Below are 10,898 nucleotides of genomic sequence, written 5' to 3' on the forward strand. Positions count from 1 at the left end.
AGATAACTCAGGTCAAGCTAACTACCCTTATAAGTGAGAACACTATATGGAAGATGAGATGTTCTCATATACAAGTAAGGTGCCGCACTTTCTACGTGTGAGGTAGAAATTAACTATTGCACTAAATGACGAAGTTGCGCTTCACAAACTAGAAATATTGCTTTCACTATATTTCTATTTAGACGGGTCAGAGACACTTCAATTTTCTTCACCCGTTAACACGGTGGTAATACATTTTTTAGAACTCATTGCCTGAAGGGCAATTGAAGGATGACACCAAAATAATATTAATTAAACTGGTACCTCATACAGCAAGCGTCCACTACCCAACGGCATCACACCATGAATTAGGGGTCACCTGTTAGGTGGACTTTTACCACCGGAACAGGTAATCCGTAGTGTTAATTCTTAGCCAGTTGAAACAACCGCTACCGACACTACGCGGCTATCTAGGCTGCTCGGGAAAAGGAGGTTAATATTGATGATTAACTCCTGACGTACCCAAGCAGCCGGCAGGTAATACGCTGTCGACCTAATAAGTCGATTGAAATCGGAGAATCGCTCGATATCGGGTAAATCATCGGTGGCATCGACAGTCAGTTCGGAGTGAAAATTTACCAACTCGGCAGGCGTCAATTCAAGCGGTCCGTCGATGGGCCAGCGGGTGCTGACATGAAGCAGAAAATCCGGACCTTTCATCCACTCTTGCATATTACTAAATTTGCTCGACTTTGTTCCAAGATCGGCAACGTTGAACTGTGATGGTACCCAATGCCACAAATCAACGCTGTGACCGTTCTCCTTGATCTTCATAATGCGAGATCCGACATACGCCGTAAGCTTCTGACTCGTCTTCAACCAACTCAGGCAAATTTTGAAGTCAGTCCAGAAGAACAATTTTGTCACCTCTATTTTCATCTCGTCTTGAAGCGTCTTCATCATCTGACTAGCAAGCACACAACCTTGAAGTTCCAGACGTGGCACAGTTGAAGACTTCAGTGGAGCGACCCTTGACTTAGCATAAACCAAGGCAACATGTGACGTACCCTTATGCCGATGAACCATATAAACTACACACAAACGGCAATCAAACTTATTTCAGCCTAGCAGTTTCATTTAACCACTCTACCCATCTCGGAACCAAACCATCTGGAATCTCGTCATCCCAGCCGGATTGCAATCGCCACAGTTCTTGAAAAATGATCTTCAGGTGTATGGTGATGGGACTCAGGAAACCTAGTGGATCAAATATGCCCATCATGAACTTTAAGAGTTGTCGTTTTGTAGGCACACTTTCACCGGTTCGGAACTTTTCAATCAATTTCGGAAACTCCAAGGAAAACACCAGTTCGTCGGTCTGAAGGTCCCAGTCGATACCAAGCACACGGGTTCTGCTTCCGACTCGATCAGCAACCAATGCAGGATCGAGAGAATCCAAAAAAGCTTCAGAGTTCGATGAAAACTTGACTAATTGAAATCCGCCATGATCATGGGTCTCGACCACAAGCTGTACCAGTTCGATGGCCTCTTCATCGGTGTCCGCACAATCAAAATAGTCATCAACGTAATGTTGATCTATCACGGCGCGTTCCACACCAGGATACTTCTCTTCCATTTCCTTCGCGTTGAAATTCTTGATGAATTGTGCCATAGAGGGAGATGACACAGCACCGAAGATCATCACCATCATGATGTACACACTAGGAGGTTCAGAGCGATCCATGCCACGAAAAAAGAATCGTTGAGAGTCCTGGTCCATTCTACGGATGAGGATTTGGTGGAACATCTCTTTGATGTCCGCCACAAAGCCAGTGGGGCAAAGTACCATGTGTTCGGTGTTTCAGTGAGTTCATCAGGCTCCAGTTTCCGTGCATATCCTTTATTGATGTAATCTTGAATTTTGCTGCAATACTTCTCGGCGAAATCGAGGTCAGAATCCATCTTCTTCTCGATAATCTGTAGTCGCCTTAACGCTTGAGGCTTGCTGTCCGGGAACGAAAAATTGTTGTACTTGTAGATTTGTCCTACTTCGAAGCGCTCTCCCCTTCGTGTGATGGTACGGTTCATAATATCGATGGCACGTTGATCCTCGTCAGACATTTTTGGAGACTGTCCGGTGATTCCAAAATCTTCTACCTTGTAAATCTGTTTCACCAGATCCGTCAGCTTGACGTCGTCATCTTCAGCACATAATAAAGCATGATTGTCGAATGATGCAGTATCGCTTGGTTCGATCAAGCCATGAACCGTCCAACCCAGGTGGCAGCGAGTTAGTTGTAGACCATGCAGTGAATATTGAATTGTTTTCAGTGGTACAATCAAACCTGCGTTGTTCGAGCCTATCAGCATACAGGGACGAGCACCTTGCACAGCAGCTAGCTTGTCTTCATCAAGCATTGGGTACAGCTGCCTCACCTTCTCGATGTCGAAATTCATTGGTGGTAGGTCGAGATTCTGCACAGTACGAATGTAATTTGCTCTATACCATTTTGCTTGAATTGCAGGACCAGAGATATCAAACGAGAGCATCACCGAATCGTCTTCCTTATGTAATATACCGTTCGTCCAACGATAATTCACAGAAGACGTTGGCCCTTGAAGTCCAATCTTCGCAGCAACGGTAGCGTCCATCATTGACAAAGATGATCCTTCATCAAATAGCGCGAAGACTTCTTCGACGCAATTTGGACCTTTGATCCTCACCTTTCCAACACGAAGTAATATGTTCGCGTTTTTACCATTCACGTTGCACACATTCGGCATACTAGGCGGGAAGCTTCTAGGTGACTCATTGCTGTGTACCAATTCGTGATGATTTTTACCACAAACTGAACACTTCTTTGAAGATTTACAGTTTCTTCTGGCGTGATCCGATTTCAAGCAAATGTAGCACACTTTGCACGATCGGGCGGTGGTTCTACGTTGCGCTACAGAAAGTCCCCGAAATTGCTTGCATTTGTTCAAACTGAAGTGGGAAGCTACCGAACACAGTGGACACTTCTTCGGTGTTTCCTCATCCCGGCTGTTCACATTGAATACAACCGGTTTTGGCTTCGCTAGGTAGTTCACTTTCCTGGGACCGAACGATGGATTCAAACTGGCCAACTGATTGTCCATCTCATCCTCCAACCAACGAGCGAAAGTGTTGAAATCCACCACGGTATCTTCCTTCATCAATGCTGCCTTATGGCGAATCCACATTTGCTTACTGAAACCAGGCAGTTTTTCAGCAAGGGTTGAAATGAGTTCGGGGTTGAGCAGATAATTATCCGCCTTGGCGTTCTGCATCGCGACCATGGTACCTACTACAGCATTGTAGAAAGTCCTAAATGATTCGATGTTGCCTTCCTTGACGCTCTCTAAATTTCGCAGTGCTTCCAATCGATTGACCACAACCCATTCAGTGCGTCCAAAGTTCGATTTCAGCATCCTCATGATCTGAGCGACGTTGTCAGGGGAAGACAACAGCGATTCGACAGTTTTGCGTGCCTTACCTTGTAACGCTTTATTCAGTCGCCTGATATTGTCCCGATCTGTTAGACGGAATTCCTCAGTGGACGTTTTGAATTCAGTTTCGAAAATCATCCACTCCTTGCAGTGCCTTGAATGCTTCGTACAGGATTGCATTCACGCCAGGTTCGGGAACAGGTACATCATTCGCTGCAGGCTCGCGGGACGATGGGCGAATTATGCGATTTGACTCCAGATTGTTCGTGTTGCTTGCTTCCACTGTTTTTGACTCGGTGAGCCATTTGGTGACACGTCGAGATACACTGGTGTACGCACTCGAGCTGCTACACCTCTGCTGCTGCAGACACTCGAGCCGTAACTTGAACCAGTCTTAAGTACTTCCTTCTTAAGTTCACGCTCACGCTTTCGCTTGAGGAACTCTGCTTTTCTTTCTTCCGTCTTCAACGCCAGGTCTTGTTCTATCTGGAGCGCAGCTAATCGTTTCTCAGCCAGAATTTTGTCTCGTTCGATAGACGCCTTCAGTTCATCCTCCTCGATCTGCTCTTCCAACAAAAAAGCCTTCAGTTGGCTGTCAGCTTCGCTGATACGAGAAGATAGGCTTTTCTTTGAACGCCTTTCAGAGTGGGCAGCACCCTTCGAGATGCGAGAACCAGAAACAGGATTATTCTCCGCGTCATTTCCGATCGGGGCTGAGACATGTTCTGCAGTTCGCTGGATTGATTTGTTCTGCTGCTGTTCATTTACAGGAGTACAAAACATGGTTGGTTGATGTGGAAGTTGAACAAAGTAATTTTCTAGTCGCTTTGGTACTACGCCTCTAGTCTCTCTTCTAGAGCGGCGCAACTGTTGTGCCATATAAACTGGCGTTTGGTATTCGAAGGACCAATGTAAAATCCAGTCGGCGGAACGGAATGGCCACAGCTTGAAGGCCACCGTCAGCACTCACCTGCCGGAGAAGAAGGGCCAAGGTAAAATCTCTTGGGAATTGGAATTCGGCCGGGAAAATAATGATAATCGCACCACGGTTTATAAAGCAAACTAAAACGTGTTTATTTAGCAAAAACTACAACGGTAATAAAGATTCCATTTCGAACTGTCATCGTTCTCTTTCTTTCACTTCACACCTCATGGGCGCAACACTGATGATGGGGGTAAGCGTTGAGCGTCACGTTGCACAGTGGGATCAGTGCAGATATTGCTCCTCAATACCCCTGCTCAATCTCTGCAACCCTAGATCTTCACGTAAACGTCCAAAAGCTCCGGCAGGCAGCCCTTTTGTCATTATGTCTGCCAGCTGCTTCTCCGTCGGAATGTAGGAAATCGCAATCCGTCCATCTTGCACCAACTCGCGAATGAAATTATATTTAATATCAACGTGCTTCAGCCGTCGACTGTCCTTCGGTTCTTCAGCCACTTTGATGCAGGACTGATTGTCCTCATAGTAGGTTACAGCTCCTTCTACAGTTACGCCCAGGTCAGATAACAATCGACGCAACCATATGCCTTCGCATGCTGCCGTACACAATGCTACAAACTCAGCCTCTGTGGACGACAATGCAACAGTTTGTTGCTTCCGTGTTAACCACATCACTGTGCCGCCGAACACTCGCAATACACTGCCGGAAATAGATCGCCGGTCGTTCTCATCATTACCCCAATCCGCGTCGGAGTATGCCACGAGAGCTTCCACACGTTCGCCTCCTCGAAACTCTAATCCGATGTCAAGTGTTCCCTTCACATAGCGCAGGATACGCTTCACGTAGCCCCAATGTTCGTTGGTTGGACAACTTTGATATTGGCTTAACAGGTTCACCGCTGCACACAAATCCGGTCGGGAACTTTGTGCAACATACGCTAGGCAGCCAATCAACTCCCTGTACGGTTGAGTTGTCCTTTCCGTCTCCACACCCTTCTTCAATTTCAGTCGGCATTCCATCGGTGTCGCCACCGGCTTACATTCTTCCATTCCGAATCTGCGAAGAAGGCTCTCCAGGTAGGTACGCTGGGTAATCCGTAAAACACGGTTCTGTATGTCTCTCTCGATGCGCATACCGAGAAAGTTTCCGACCTGCCCTAAGTCAGACATCTCGAACTCTGCTGCTAGATGCTTCTTAACCTTAACGATGTCCATCAGATTCCGACCAATAATAAGAATATCGTCGACGTATAACAACAGAAACAACTTCGATTCGCCATCTTGTCTCATATACAGACAACGATCGTTCTCGCTACGACGAAATCCAAGTTTAGTTGCCAACTCATGGAATCTCTCATTCCAGGCCCTGGATGCCTGCTTCAGGCCATACAACGCGCGATTCAGTCGGCAAACACCGTCCGGTCGTCCTTCTACACTCTCTGGTAGCGTCATGTAGATTTCTTCACGAAGTCTCCCATTTAAAAATGCCGTTTTAACGTCCATCTGATGGACTTCGAGACGTTCCTGATTCGCAACGGCAAGAACTGTTCGAACTGTATCCAATCTGGCTACCGGAGCATACGTGTCTGTATAGTCGTATCCGAATCTTTGGGAGAAACCACGTGCCACTAATCTGGCCTTGTAGCGGTCAACACCGCCGTCCTCACCTCGCTTGATACGAAAAACCCACTTGCAGGATACGGCTCTCTTTCCTTCCGGCAGCTTGCATAACGTCCACGTGCCATTTTTCTGATGAGACTTCATCTCCTCGTCGACTGCAGTCTTCCACTGCGGCCAATCTTCACGCTTCTTCATTTCGTCCAAAGTATCCGGGAAGCTTTCAACAAAATTCATTGCGCTTAGAGCGTAAGCACAACTCATATCGTAATCATCATGCCATTTCGGTGGTGCACGCTTCCTAACACTGTGACCATTCGAATCAGCAACTCTTGATTCATTCTCCGAATTGAAATGATTTCCTGATGTCTCTGCTGTATCTCGACCAGATGCCCCTGCTGAATCTGAGCCGCCTGTTGCTCCTTCACAGTCCTCAAACTCATCGAACGTTCCATCCATATCATCCTGATGATCTCCCACATCTTCAACCTCGCTGCCGTCCAACTCAGTATCGATCGGCGGTCGTCTGATCCTCACCAGGTCTGGTAGATTCCCTTGTTCGTTTGGCTCGTCTACAGTACCAGCTTCGTCGAAGATCACATCGCGTAGTACTACCACCTTTCCACCTTGGATCCCAGATACGGTAGCCATTGCAATGGTATCCGAGAAAAATACCTTTCCAAGCCTTGCTGTCCAACTTTTTACGATGTTCCTTCGGTACATGGCAGTACGAAGGACTACCCCAGACGCGCAATCCGGACACATCAGGTTTGCGACCTTCCCACAGCTCAGAAGGAGTCTTCCCATCCTGAAGGGCGCTTGCTGGACTACGGTTTACCAAGTAAGCGGCCGTTTCTACGGCCTCGCACCAGAATCTCTTGTCGACGTTGGAACCGAAAAGCATCGCCCGTGCCTTTTCCACCAGCGTCCGGTTCATCCTTTCGCTAACGCCATTCTGTTCCGGCGTATACGGCACGGTACACTCCATCTGAATCCCTTTCTTACGACAAAAACGCTCAAAATGTTCATTTCGGTACTCACCGCCGTTGTCGCATCTTATGCGCGAGATCTTTCGCTCGAATTTTGCTGAAACCATTCCCTCATACAGCTTGAAGCATTCCAGCACCTGGCTCTTGGATTGCATCCGGTAAACTATGGTGAATCTGCTCCAATCATCGATGAAACTTACGTAATATCGACTGCCATCGTGAGCCACCGGCGTTACCGGCCCACACACATCGGTGTGAATTAGTTCCAAAACCCGAGATGATCTCTTCTCCGAGCTTTCGGAAAACGGCTTCCGAGTTTGCTTGGCCTCAATGCAAGACTCGCAGTACACTTCACTGTTATCATCACTCGTATTCTTCTCAAAACCTTTCACCATCTTTTTCTTCATGATGTTCTCAAGGTTCTTCTCACTTAAGTGTCCGAAACGTCGGTGCCATAGTTCATTGCACTTCTGAATCTTCCCACACGAGTACAGCGACGAAACACCTTCTTTCTTCGAACGGAAGTCCATTTCATACTGCACTCCGCGACGCTGACCACAAGCAACCACTTTTCCGTCTTTGAAAACTTTCACGCCACCGTCCTTGAAAACTACCGTCATGCCCGCCATTTCCACCTTACGGATCGAAAATAGATTGCACCGTAGGTCTGGGGCATACAGTACATTTTCCAACGTGCACTCGCGGTTCTCGTTTCCAATCGCAGCGATCACTTTAACCGAACCACGGAACTTCGCGACAGCGGATTTTCCACTCAACGCAACTGCGATCTTGATCGGTTCTTCCAATGGCACTAACGTTTCGAATACACTCTTGTCATTCGTCATGTGTTCTGACGCACCGGAATCTGCTAACCACTTGATCTTCTTCCCGCAGTCACTTTCAGCAGCAAAACAAATTCCACCACTGCTTTCTTCCGTTACGTTCGCACTTGTTTTCTTCTTGTCGCTTTTCTTCTTCTCGCGCTCCGGACACTCTGCCGCTTTGTGACCAACCTTTTGGCACACGAAACACTTCCACTTGTTCTTCGTTCCGGTCGGCTTCCCCACGAAAGCAGCTGGCTCACGTTTGGAGACACTTGCACCAATATCTTTTCCCCGACACTTAATCTCTTCATCGAGTAGCCGGCATTTGACAAATTCCAATGTCAAATTGTCCTCCGGCATCGTCTCTAACGCTGTAACTACCGTCGCGAACTTTGGTCCCAGCGTTAGCAAGAGATGACACACTACATCGATGTCGTCGATCATCGCACCCGTCGATTTATATTCGCGAACGATACGATCGAAAATCAGAAAGTGCTCCTGCAAACTCGTTCCACTTTCGTGACGCAGGGTGAGCAACTTTTTCTTTAAGTGCAACCGACTCGCGATACTTTTTCGTTCGAACACTTTGTGCAAAGCCACCCACATAGACTTTGGTGTTGGCTGATCCTGCACATACTCTAACTGGCTGTCACAAATGCGAGAAATAATGAACGACTTGCACCGGCGGTCTTTCTTCCTCCGCTTCACCGCCTCTTCTTCCTTCTGCTTCTTGATGGCAGCGCTGTCTTCTTCTTTGATAGCCAGCGCCTCCACTTCTTCCACCTCCTGTTCCACACATTCTTTCAAATCGTGCTCCTCTAACACGATCACCATGCGGAACTTCCACGATGGAAAATTTGTGCCATCAAACATCGGAATTCGCACAAGTTCCGATTCCCGTTCCATTTTTTAGAAATATCACACACGGACTACGAATACACTCATTAATACTTCCCGACACACGCGAACTCTGGGCCAATAACCTCTTGGGAATTGGAATTCGGCCGGGAAAATAATGATAATCGCACCACGGTTTATAAAGCAAACTAAAACGTGTTTATTTAGCAAAAACTACAACGGTAATAAAGATTCCATTTCGAACTGTCATCGTTCTCTTTCTTTCACTTCACACCTCATGGGCGCAACACTGATGATGGGGGTAAGCGTTGAGCGTCACGTTGCACAGTGGGATCAGTGCAGATATTGCTCCTCAATAAAATCCAGTCGGCGGAACGGAATGGCCACAGCTTGAAGGCCACCGTCAGCACTCACCTGCTACAGCAGCTACAAATACTATTTGTAGGATTTTACCAGCCAAACTCAAATGAAATGCTAATTTTATTTTACATTTAGGATTAGAACTAATTTAACATTAAGTTTTCTAATTTTAACTAGTTTGATAAGTTTTTCTTCTCGCACGTCTTGATCGCTTGAATTTTTCGTTCAGTATATTTTTTTTTTCAGCCGCAGCTTACTTAGATTTGTTATCCGGTTGCTATGGCGCCAACGATATCCGAGCAACATAATTAGTTGCTACCAGTGTTGGCAACAAGCCTAATTAGTTTCGCCGGAAAACCATGTTCAGACATTATCTGCCAAAGCTCATTTCTTTTCACTGAGTCGTACGCCGCCTTGAAATCAATAAACAGATGGTGAGTCTGCAAGTTATACTCCCGGAATGTGTCTAGGATCATTCGCAAGCTAAACATCTGATCCGTTGACGAATGGCCCTCACAAAAACCAACTTGGTATTCGCCGTCGAAAAACTCCTCGAGCGGTCTCAGTCTGTTAAACAGGATGTGCGACAGAATTTTGTACGTCGAATTCAGCAGGATAATTCCTCTATAATTGGCACACTCCAGTCTGTGCCCTTTCTTGTAGATAGGGCGGATCCAACCAGCCGGTGGGCAATCCTTAGTCCTCCCATACCTTAAGAAGTACTTGGTGGATCGACTGGTAAAGCTGCTCGCTTCCGTGCTTGAGAAGCTCGACCTGGATCTCGTCCTTCCCAGCAGCCTTACAGTTCTTCAGCTCGCTGATAGCCTTTTTAACCTCTCCTATGGTCGGTGGGTCCACAGCTTGATCGTCATCATCTATGTTCATCCTGTTCCTCGCTACATTTCCATTTTCACCGTTCAATAATTGCTGAAAGTGCTCCTTCCACCTGGCAGCCACCGCCGTTTTATCGGTCAGCAAATTTCCTTCTCGATCATTGCACATGGCGGGCACAGGTACGGTATTGTGCCGCGCACCATTGACCGTTGCATAGAATCTCCGCATATCATTCCGGTTCATGCTTTCTTGAGCGTCAGCTACCACACTTTCTTCGTGCTGCCTTTTCTTTCTGCGGTGGATTCGCTTTTCTTCGGCTCTCGCTGCCCTGTTCTGTCGGGTACCGACCACAAGCATACAGCTTCTGGCGACATTCTTCATGTCTGTCACCCTCTGGCACTCTTTATCGAACCAGTCGTTTCGTCTTCGTCGTTGACCAGTGCCGATCATTTCCCGCGCCGTTGTTGTCACAGCTTCGTGGATAGGGTCCAACAGGCTGTCGACGTCTCCAGCAACGTTGATTCTACCCAACTGCTTGTCTAGTTGCTGACGGTACTGCGCAGCTACCCCATCAGCAATGTTGCTGAACAACGATCGGAAACGCGAGGCACGATGAATTTTCGTAGGCATCAAAAGAGAATCTGCGAATAAACACTAACAACCGTTCGGGCGCTTCATTCGTTCGTGTTTCATTTTCGAATCGCTGTTTCTCCCGACGCTCGGTAATGTGAACGGTGCGATCCACGCTGCCTGTTCTTCGCGAAGAGCAGGAAAATATTCATTTCGATCATCTTCAAGCGGGCTCGCAACAATCACGCTAAACTTGCACCGCTCAAAAATGAGTGCCGAGCGCGCAAAATTGGCCTCTTTTCGTGCAGCACAGATTCTGTGCAAAGGGGCTGTACACAGTTTTGTGCAAACGGTGGTAAACAAAACTGAATGAGTGAAATGAGCACAGAGGAGGAACGCTTGGAATGCGGAATTCAGTTCCAATTTTAAAATTTTTCAGAGATTTTTTCATTTGAATAG

The sequence above is a fragment of the Aedes aegypti genome, chromosome 2 (genome assembly GCF_002204515.2).
Source record: "Aedes aegypti strain LVP_AGWG chromosome 2, AaegL5.0 Primary Assembly, whole genome shotgun sequence".
Lineage (NCBI taxonomy): Eukaryota > Metazoa > Arthropoda > Insecta > Diptera > Culicidae > Aedes > Aedes aegypti.